A 12,379-nucleotide genomic window follows, 5' to 3' on the forward strand; every position below is an offset into this window, starting at 1 on the left:
TAAAAAATTATAAATTTATAAAATTATTTATCGGACTCAGATGTTGTTGGACTAGAATAATTATATAGTAAAAATTATTAATTAGTTATTAAATAATTAATTAATATATAAAATTATTTAGAGATAAATGATTATAAATTAATTAATAAATAAATAAGCATCTGTTTTTTTTGGCCTGGGAACTAGGTCAACAGGTATCCCACTCATTGACTGATTACGAACCCAGACCAGGTCTGATTCTCATTCGGCTCGATCAGATCTACCGATTAGCATAGCAGCATCAAATAATCACTAATTCAGAATTTGATAGTTAGAATTAGTTTATAGATTTGAATCCTTCATCATGGGAGTGCCCCGATCTTAGAAACGTTGTAGGGTGCTAGTGGAGATTGTGGAAGAGCATATTATTTACAGAGAAGAAGGTTTTTCTTGTGGATAACTTTTGGTGTTCTTAGAGTGAAAGAGGTGAGTTTTCCAATGTTTCTCTATAGATATTGAAAGAGGTAAAGAAATCTGGATGGTTTTGTACAAGTAGTGGATGCTCCGTGTTTCATCGTCCACTTCTAGGGGGGTGCGCCATCTGATATGAAGAATTCTTTGCTCTAAGGTGGGACTGAAGAGAAGAAAACAAGAATGATTATTAGACATTCAAAAGAAGATATTATAAAAAAAAATCTAGAATATTGATAGAAACTGTTGGTAATTGGATGGTTGATTAGAAGGAGAGTTGAATAGGTGATACCTCTAAATTGATCGCTTTCTACAAGATTAGTTTGCGTAGCACAAATCAAACTACTATTAATAAGAAAGCTAAAGACTAAAAAAGAATAAGCAAACCACTAACACGTTTCCTTTAACGTAGTTCGGAGATTAGGGCTCCTATTTCACGGCTGTCTATAAGGTGGACGATCCCTATCCATTGGTGGATTAGCCTCCGGCAAACTCCAACTATCTCAAGTCTTCTTGTGGATGGAGAAACCTCACCACAACTCCAACCAAGACCTCTTGGATTATACAACCACTTGAGAACTTTAGTGACTACTAATTCGGTTTAACCACCACTAATTTTGTCAATCTTAACCAAGCTTCTAAGATTTGGTTATATAAACTACGGGTTGGAAAACCTCGTCTATCAGTCGACTGATGAAAGTACCAGTCAACTGCCCTCCGTGGAGATTCGATCGTTACAACCCAACGGCTCAATATCAGTCGACTGGTGACTAGTCGACTGCTCCACATTGGCTGAGCGAACAGAGACATTCTATTTGCTCCCCAGTCGACTGCCCAGTCAACTGTACCAGTCAACTGATGAAAGTATCAGTCAACTGGTACCCCAAGTACAATCTCTCAGTACACGAACCCTCACCCTTATGACTCACTTGACTTTTCGTTGCAGCCTTAACCTCTTGCCTTCAAGCGTACTTCCTTTAGCTCTCGTCCCTCGGATGCATCCAAGCCCGCGACTCGTCCCTATGCCATCCTTCGTGTATGTCTCGAAGTCACTTCCCTCAGCCCTTGTCCTTACTGCCTTATCCACAATCCCTCATATGCTCCATCCTTCACTAGACCCGAAGTTATCAAGCTGAGTCATATGTGTATCCTGCAAACCTGCACAACTCAAATACACATATCAAATACAAGGATAAACCTAACTTAAACCCTTTGCCCAAACATTAAAACACATGGTCGCATGGACCATTGGGATTGTTCTAACAATCTCCCCATTTTTAATGTTTGGCAATACGTTTAAATTAGAGAAAAACAAATAGCAATAACATATACTAAAAACAATGGACTTACGTTGCCAATGTTACACACTTAGACTTACACTGTCGAATGGACTTACATTGCCAAGGCTACACACTTGGACTTACACCACCAAATGGACTTACGTTGTCAAGGCTACACACATAGACTTACACCGTCGAATGATGGCATGCAACATGCATTGGAACATAGGCTCCCCCTACATCTAAGTTCCCCATTAGTTAGGATTTTTCCTATAAAGATATTTAAGAACATATCACAAGGCTCCCCCTACACCTAAGCTCCCGAGCTAGGATTTTTACCACCGCAAAGGTATTTTCAAGTTTTCCCAATTAAACCTTACTTCTCCGCCTTTGCCTAATATCAAAAAGCTCCAACAATATTCCAATTATTGAAACTTAACATCTAAATTAACCCTAAACTCAAGTATTAATCCTCCAAGGATCTCATACACCTATACGAGATGACCCAATCAAAATCAGTGCTGAAATACAGTTTCAGTCTGGTATCAATCGACTGTCAAAAGCACCAGTCAACTACCTTTATCGAAACAAACTCACAGAACCATTCTGTGTCCGATAAATACTGTTATCAGTCAACTGGTAACTGCACCAGTTGACTGGCACACTATTTTCAGCCCAAACTGTAACAACCACCCTTCTTACTACTACTCTCTAAGGGCGACCGTTACCCAACTCCTACTCTACTTACTAGTGTCACTTATGCTATTATTAGCGACACTTAGATTTATCACGGTTCAGAGAAATTCCTACCGAAAAATTTCGGCAGAGTCTCCCCTGTACCGGTGACCAAATCTATAATACACAAGATATATACACAGCCACATGCGGCTGGATCACAATTTATTCACAACCACGCAGTAATAAATCATATCATAATCAAAAACTAATCTAGCAACATGAACTAAACTCAAGCTCCCAGAATGAAGCATAATAAGCTACAATGCACATCAAACTCAATCATAAACTCATAATTTCATAACAGAAATAAGGAAAATGAACTAGACATAAACTCTAAATAAATAAGTCTTGCTAGTCCCCTCTGGACCTCTCCATAGTTCAGTCACCACACACATCCATCATCACCACCACCCTGTCGCCTCCCTTCATATCTTAGTTTTTCCTTTATCTGCAGTAGGAGGAAAGAAAACAAGATCTATAAGCGAAAACGCTTAGTAAGTACTAATCTATCTCACAAAACTCGAAATGCATAAATGAAATGCATAAGTGCTGAAACTGAAATAATAAAGCTATCTGCATGTGCTCATGGTATACAGAAAATGAACAGAATACAAATCATACTCAGTATCAAGCAGGATAACAAGAAACTAACAATGTAAACTTAGAATCAAAGAAACTAACCATTCTTATTTATTCTAAGCTTGGAACTTATTTCATTTCTTGTATCCTTGTGTTAGAAATTAATCTTTTAATTTCTATCTTTTACTTTCTTCTTCTTTCTTTCTTCCTTCTTACTTAACGTTTCTTTCTTCCTTCTTACTTAACTTTTCTTTTCTTGGGTTTTCTTTTCTTGGGCCCAGGCCTAGTACCAACTCATGCGCGTTCCCTAATAGGTTGGGGTTGCGAGCCACCAATCCTAAAAGAGCAGACCTCGGTCTACCAGGGCCAAGACCTCGGAAATGGTCACCTGGATTTGTTTAACGACAAACTCTTGGATGTCGGGTACTAACCTCTTACTTTAATTTACTTGTTATCTCTTTTTAATTAGACCTTGGTCTTTTTCTTTACTCATACTTCTCATAATCCTTTATTAGAGCTTATTAGAATCCTTTAGATATATATCTAACAAGTATAGGATCACAACTAACCAAGCATGCTATATAACAATAACATAAGGGAAAGCAAACCTGAACTCCCTAAGCATGATGTAAAATAAAGCAAAGGAAAGCAAATCTGAACTTACTAATCATGCTGTAAAATAGAGCAAAAGAAAGCTAACTTGGACTTCCTAAACATGCTGTGATAAAAGCAAAAGAAAGCTAATCTAACCTTACTAATCATGCTATAAAATAGAGCAAAAAGAAAACTAATTTGATCTTGCTTAATTATGCTACAAAATGGAGCAAAAGAGAACTACTTTAAGCTTACTAATCATGCTATAAAAATAGGGCAAAAGAATGCAACTTTGAACTTTCTAAACATGCTGTAAAATAGAGCAAAAGAAAGCTAACTTGGACTTACTAAACATGCTGTAAGATAGAGCAAAAGATAGCTAACTCAAACTTGCTAATCATGCTATAAAATAGAGCAAAAGAAAGTAACTTTGGCTTTCTAGACATGCTGTGAAATAGGGCAAAGGAAGACTAATTTGATCTTATTAATCATGCTACAAAACACACTTTATATATATCTGTTCGTGCCCTGTTTTTGGCCAGGAAAACTGAACTACAAGGTGCTCTAAATGTATGTTGTTTGTGCTTAATATAACAAGGTAAAACTAAGCTACAAATAAGCTGTTCAATACTACACAGCTTAAATTAAGTTTCATGGCAGCAAGGGGAAATTACACCTGCCCAACTAATTTCTAATGGAAACTATTCCATTTACCTAAAACCTCTTCTCAACTTCCTATAAAACTCACGGCAGCCAAAAGAAAGCTGAAGAATTGCTACTGTTCAGTCCACAGGAATGAACCAAATTCAAAAGAAATCTAAAACAGCAAGTATCTAAAGCTAACACCACATGCTTTAAGCTAGGACAGACTTAAAACCATTCAAATCCCTTCTTCTCCCTTTTATCAACTCACAGCAGCCACCCAAAAGCAAGAATCCAACTTGCTGAATTGAAACTTAAGAAATCCAACTCTAAAGAACTCAATAAACACATAGCAATGTGTACAATTTACAAATAACATAGAATCTACTCCTGGAACCAAGTAACAAGGCTGATCGTGCCCCTTTCCTAGCATAATTCTGCTTGCTGAAATGTTACAGACAAAACCCACGTAACTTATTCAAAACTATACCTTCACAGAATCACAGAAACCTTTAGGCATGTTACAACCGAAATGCAAAGGAAACCCACGGCAGAACATCCAAAGCCAAAATCTTTATAGCATGTTTCGGATTCAAGAAACTCAGGAAAACAAGGAAATGAAAACCGAAAGATCGGAGCAACTCCTACCACAGGTGAGTAGTACTTACTTGCTTTCTTGGACTTACAACCGAGAAGAAGGGAAGGAGGGCTTCTAGGGCTCGGGTAGCAGCTTTTCCGGCGTGTTCTCGGAGCTCTCGGGCTTCTCTCCGTCGGGAACAGCCACCGTGGATGAGGGACGACTGGAATCAAGTCTCGCTGGTGCCGGAATCTCCAACCCTAGCTCGCTCTAGGTTTCCGCCGCAGCTTTGCGCCGTCGCGAGGGAGAAGAGCGAAGGAGATTAGGTTTTCGGGAGAAAAAGTTAGGTTTTTCTTAAAATCCCAAAACTTATTTCCTTTTATAAGTATTCGGATATAACCCAACTATACTATAACCTTATTTAACTCTATATGAGATTAACATAAATCTCTTATCCCAGCTGGTCAAGCCGGTTTGGCTTGGTTCAGTCCGACCCGAGGTCGCGGGTTTGAACCTCTCCTCCAACGTTTTTTTTTTTTGCTTAAACTTCTTTGGTTTTGTAAAATATTAAACGACCTCCAAAAATTATGCAAAAATACTCTAAAAATTTCTAAAAATCTCTAGAATATTTTAACAGCATTTTCAAACATTTTTATGGACGTTTGAAACTCAGAATAGGGAAAATTGGGGCGTTACAATCCCCCATACCTTATAAAAAGTTCATCCTCGAACTTAGAATAACTCTGGATACTTCTGTCTCATGCTGTCCTCCCGCTCCCAAGTGATTTCCTCGTGCTTCTGGTTCTGCCAGACGACCATTACTAGTGGTACTTCTTTGTTTCTCAATCTCTTAACTGCTCTGTCCACTATCTGTGTAGGTCTGCTCTCAAAACTAAGATCCTCTTGGATCTGCACTGACTGAGGCTCAATCACTTGGCTAGGGCACGGAGGCACTTCTTTAACATGGAGACATGAAATACATTGTGTATTGCTGACATGTCTTGTGGTAATTCCAGCTTGTAAGCTACTTTCCCAATCCTTTCTGTGATCAGGTAAGGTCCTACATAACGAGGACTTAATTTGCCCTTTTGCCAAATCTCATCACTCCCCTCATAGGAGCGACCTTGAGAAATACTGAATCCCCTACTTGGAATTCAAGTGGCCTACGGCGTGTGTCAGCATAACTCTTCTGTCTACTCTGGGCAGTCTCAATTCTCTGTCTGATCGTCTGAATAGCCTGAGTAGTCTCATCTATCAGTTCTGTCTGAATGCCCAGTTCCATCTCCATCTCTCTTCTTTCACCTACTTCTTGCCAGCAAACGGGTGATCTGCACTTCCTGCCATACAATGCCTCATAAGGAGCCATCTTGATGGTGGCCTGATAGCTATTGTTGTAGGCAAACTCAGCTAAACACAGATACTTGCACCAACTGCCTTTAAAATCTAGTACACAAGCCCTGAGCATATCTTCTAGGATCTGGTTTACTCGCTCTGTCTGTCCATCAGTCTGTGGATGGAAAGCTGTGCTGAACTTGAGTTTGGTGCCTAGTGCATTCTGAACGCACTCCCAAAAGTGTGAGGTGAAACACCCATCTCTATCAGAAATGATAGATTTAGGAACCCCATGAAGTCTGACTACCTCTTTAACATATAGCTGGGCCAACTGCTCTATGGAGTGGGACACCTTGATGGCTAGGAAGTGAGCAGACTTGGTCAATCGGTCTACTATTACCCATATCGCATCATGTCCATTGGTGGTTCTTGGAAGACCTGTTATGAAGTCCATGGATATATCTTCCCATTTCCATTCTGGTATTGGAAGAGGCTGAAGAACTCCTCCGGGTCTCTGGTGTTCTGCTTTGACTCTCTGGCATGTCAAGCAGGTACTGACATACTTAGCTACATCTCTTTTGAGTCCTGACCACCAAAACCTCTGTTTCACATCTTGGTACATCTTGGAAGAACCAGGATGCATGGAATATGGTGTACTGTGAGCTTCCTCTAAGATCTTCTTTCTCAGTTCCTCATCATTGGGCACGCAAATGCGACTCCCCTGATAAAGAATTCCGCTATCTGTCACTCTAAACTCTGAGTTGTCTTCTTTCTGTATCCCCTGCTTGATCTTCTGGATGTCCGGATCTTCACTTTGCTTTCTCTGTATCTCCACAAGCAGTGTAGACTCTAAGGTCAATGTAGGGAGCTGTCCTTCGATAATTTCAAGCCCAAAATCTGACAACTCCTTCTGCAGTGGCAGGGCTAGTGATGACAAAGACATCAGTGATGCACTAGATTTTCTGTTGAGTGCATCTGCCACTTTGTTAGCTTTGCCTGGGTGGTAGAGAATTTCACAGTCGTAATCCTTGACCAACTCCAGCCACCTACGCTGTCTCATGTTTAAGTCCTTCTGAGTGAAGAAGTATTTAAGACTCTGATGATCTGTGAAAATTCTACACTGGACTCCATACAATTAATGTCGCCAGAGTTTAAGTGCAAAAACTACAGCTGTCAGCTCGAGATCATGAGTAGGGTAGTTCTTCTCATAGTCTTTGAGTTGTCTGGAAGCATAAGCTATGACCTTTCCTTCTTGCATGAGTACAGCTCCTAAACCCATCTTGGAAGCATCGCTGTAGATGTCGAAACTCTTGTCGCTCTGTGGAACAGTCAGAATGGGAGCACTGATCAATCTCTTCTTTAGCTCTTGGAAGCTCTGCTCACATTTATCTGACCATTCGAATCTCTTGTTCTTTCTGGTGAGGGCTGTTAGCGGAGAAGCTATCCTGGAAAAATCCTCCATGAACTTCCTGTAGTACCCTGCTAGACCAAGGAAGCTTCTGATCTCTCTGACGTTCTTGGGTCTACTCCAGTTGTTGACCGCTTCCACTTTGGCTGGATCCACTTGAATACCTTCTTTAGAGATAATGTGACCTAAAAACGCCACCTGATTTAACCAGAACTCGCACTTTGAGAATTTAGCATAAAGCTGCTTTTGCTGAAGAGTCTGCAGTACTATTCTCAAGTGCGTGTCATGCTCCTCTGGGGTCCTTGAATAGACCAGAATGTCATCGATGAATACAATGACAAATTTGTCAAGATATTCTCTGAACACTCTGTTCATTAAGTCCATGAAGATCGCTGGTGCATTAGTCACACCAAAATACATGACTACAAACTTGTAGTGTCCGTATCTGGTTCTGAAAGCTGTTCTGGGTATGTCTCTTTCTTTCACCTTCAGCTGATGGTACCCAGAGCGCAGGTCTATCTTTGAGGGCACTGTTGCTCCTCTTAACTGATCAAATAAGTCATCGATCCTGGGAAGGGGGTACTTGTCCTTAACTGCTACTTTGCTCAGCGTTCTGAAATCTATGCACATTAGCACTGATCCGTCTTTCTTCTTAACAAACAACTCTGGAGCTCCCCGGGGTGAATGACTAGGGCGAATGAAGCCTTTGTCAAGTAACTCCTGTAGTTGTTCTTGTAACTCCTTCAGCTCTGCTGGAGACATGCGATACAGAGCTTTTGAAATTGGACCGGTTCTAGGAACCAATTCAATCTCAAATCCACTCATTTATTGGGAGGTAGTCCAGGTAGATCTGCTGGGAATACTTCGGGATATTCACAGACCACCCGAACCCCCTCTTTCTTACATTCTTTCTGTTCTTCTGCACTTACTTGACTGGGGCTCCGGGCTCCCTACTGTCTTGTCTTCTATCTTGACTGGCTTGAACTCTATAAACTCCTCATAGTGCTTGTTGGTGATAGAACTCTTCATAGAACTCTAACTGAAAATCTGCTCAGCTCATCTGATCGGCTGCTCTCTTGGTCTTTATCCTCTCCTACTACATACGAGCATCTCTAGACCGGCAGAAATAGGCGCACTTGACCTTCTCGACTTCTAGCCAGTCAAGAAGCTCCATAGTGCTCTCTAGTGTTTTAAACCAAGCCTGAGCATCTCAGGGCTCAGTCGTGCCTGAGAAGCTCTCTGGTTTCAGCTTTAGCCACTGTATAAGGTAAGCTTCTGGTCTCTGGGGTGCTGTGACGGTTCCCTGAGTAGCTGGTGGAGTCTCAGTTACCACTGGGGTCTCTGCAGTGACAACTGGAGGAGGGGGAGGAACTGCTTGCTAGTTTGCCATCAGATTGGCAATCACTTGCTGTTGCTCTGCCACTTGCCTCTGGAGCTGAGCAACCACTTCAGAAAGGTTGGGCTCAGTTGCTCTAGGCACTTCGTTCTCATGATCTTGGTCCTCAGTACGGACGGTACCGGGACATCCTTTTTCTTAACATCTAATTATGCAAATAAAAAGACTTGGTATCCTCTCTCTAACCCTTCTAATCATACATAGATATGAATAAAGAAAAGAGAAACTAAATCTTCTATCTTACTTTAGTACTAAAAAAAAACAAGTACTCTATACTGCAGTTAATAATAAGGAAAGCAGAATAAAGAAAGGATTTAAATACTTTCTTACTTGGAGACGGCGAGGATGATGCAGATGTGTGTGTGATGCTGGAGAATGGAACACTGCTCTGATACCAACTGTAGCAACCACCCTTCTTACTACTACTCTCTAAGGGCGACCGTTACCCAACTCCTACTCTACTTACTATTGTCACTTATGCTATTATTAGCGACACTTAGATTTATCACGGTTCAGAGAAATTCCTACCGAAAAATTTCGGCAGAGTCTCCCCTGTACCGGTGACCAAATCTATAATACACAAGATATATACACAGCCACATGCGGCTGGATCACAATTTATTCACAACCACGCAGTAATAAATCATATCATAATCAAAAACTAATCTAGCAACATGAACTAAACTCAAGCTCCCAGAATGAAGCATAATAAGCTACAATGCACATCAAACTCAATCATAAACTCATAATTTCATAACAGAAATAAGGAAAATGAATTAGACATAAAATCTAAATAAATAAGTCTTGCTAGTCCCCTCTGGACCTCTCCATAGTTCAGTCACCACACACATCCATCATCACCACCACCCTGTCGCCTCCCTTCATATCTTAGTTTTTCCTTTATCTGCAGTAGGAGGAAAGAAAACAAGATCTATAAGCGAAAACGCTTAGTAAGTACTAATCTATCTCACAAAACTCGAAATGCATAAATGAAATGCATAAGTGCTGAAACTGAAATAATAAAGCTATCTGCATGTGCTCATGGTATACAGAAAATGAACGGAATACAAATCATACTCAGTATCAAGCAGGATAACAAGAAACTAACAATGTAAACTTAGAATCAAAGAAACTAACCATTCTTATTTATTCTAAGCTTGGAACTTATTTCATTTTTTTGTATCCTTGTGTTAGAAATTAATCTTTTAATTTCTATCTTTTACTTTCTTCTTCTTTCTTTCTTCCTTCTTACTTAACTTTTCTTTTCTTTCTTCCTTCTTACTTAACTTTTCTTTTCTTGGGTTTTCTTTTCTTGGGTTTTCTTTTCTTGGGCCGAGGCCTAGTACCAACTCATGCGCGAACCCCTAATAGGTTGGGGTTGCGAGCCACCAATCCTAAAAGAGCAGACCTCGGTCTACCAGGGCCAAGACCTCGGAAATGATCACCTGGATTTGTTTAACGACAAGCTCTTGGATGTCGGGTACTAACCTCTTACTTTAATTTACTTGTTATCTCTTTTTAATTAGACCTTGGTCTTTTTCTTTACTCATACTTCTCATAATCCTTTATTAGAGCTTATTAGAATCCTTTAGATATATATCTAACAAGTATAGGATCACAACTAACCAAGCATGCTATATAACAATAACATAAGGGAAAGCAAACCTGAACTCCCTAAGCATGATGTAAAATAAAGCAAAGGAAAGCAAATCTGAACTTACTAATCATGCTGTAAAATAGAGCAAAAGAAAGCTAACTTGGACTTCCTAAACATGCTGTGATAAAAGCAAAAGAAAGCTAATCTAACCTTACTAATCATGCTATAAAATAGAGCAAAAAGAAAACTAATTTGATCTTGCTTAATTATGCTACAAAATGGAGCAAAAGAGAACTACTTTAAGCTTACTAATCATGCTATAAAAATAGGGCAAAAGAATGCAACTTTGAACTTTCTAAACATGCTGTAAAATAGAGCAAAAGAAAGCTAACTTGGACTTACTAAACATGCTGTAAGATAGAGCAAAAGATAGCTAACTCAAACTTGCTAATCATGCTATAAAATAGAGCAAAAGAAAGTAACTTTGGCTTTCTAGACATGCTGTGAAATAGGGCAAAGGAAGACTAATTTGATCTTATTAATCATGCTACAAAACACACTTTATATATATATGTTCGTGCCCTGTTTTTGGCCAGGAAAACTGAACTACAAGGTGCTCTAAATGTATGTTGTTTGTGCTTAATATAACAAGGTAAAACTAAGCTACAAATAAGCTGTTCAATACTACACAGCTTAAATTAAGTTTCATGGCAGCAAGGGGAAATTACACCTGCCCAACTAATTTCTAATGGAAACTATTCCATTTACCTAAAACCTCTTCTCAACTTCCTATAAAACTCACGACAGCCAAAAGAAAGCTGAAGAATTGCTACTATTCAGTCCACAGGAATGAACCAAATTCAAAAGAAATCTAAAACAGCAAGTATCTAAAGCTAACACCACATGCTTTAAGCTAGGACAGACTTAAAACCATTCAAATCCCTTCTTCTCCCTTTTATCAACTCACAGCAGCCACCCAAAAGCAAGAATCCAACTTGCTGAATTGAAACTTAAGAAATCCAACTCTAAAGAACTCAATAAACACATAGCAATGTGTACAATTTACAAATAACATAGAATCTACTCCTGGAACCAAGTAACAAGGCTGATCGTGCCCCTTTCCTAGCATAATTCTGCTTGCTGAAATGTTACAGACAAAACCCACGTAACTTATTCAAAACTATACCTTCACAGAATCACAGAAACCTTTAGGCATGTTACAACCGAAATGCAAAGGAAACCCACGGCAGAACATCCAAAGCCAAAATCTTTATAGCATGTTTCGGATTCAAGAAACTCAGGAAAACAAGGAAACGAAAACCGAAAGATCGGAGCAACTCCTACCACAGGTGAGTAGTACTTACTTGCTTTCTTGGACTTACAACCGAGAAGAAGGGAAGGAGGGCTTCTAGGGCTCGGGTAGCAGCTTTTCCGGCGTGTTCTCGGAGCTCTCGGGCTTCTCTCCGTCGGGAACAGCCACCGTGGATGAGGGACGGCTGGAATCAAGTCTCGCCGGCGCCGGAATCTCCAACCCTAGCTCGCTCTAGGTTTCCGCCGCAGCTTTGCGCCGTCGCGAGGGAGAAGAGCGAAGGAGATTAGGTTTTCGGGAGAAAAAGTTAGGTTTTTCTTAAAATCCCAAAACTTATTTCCTTTTATAAGTATTCGGATATAACCCAACTATACAATAAACTTATTTAACTCTATATGAGATTAACATAAATCTCTTATCCCAGATGGTCAAGCCGGTTTGGCTTGGTTCAGTCCGACCCGAGGTCGCGGGTTTGAA

The sequence above is a fragment of the Zingiber officinale genome, chromosome 7A (genome assembly GCF_018446385.1).
Source record: "Zingiber officinale cultivar Zhangliang chromosome 7A, Zo_v1.1, whole genome shotgun sequence".
In the NCBI taxonomy this organism is placed as follows: Eukaryota; Viridiplantae; Streptophyta; class Magnoliopsida; order Zingiberales; family Zingiberaceae; genus Zingiber; species Zingiber officinale.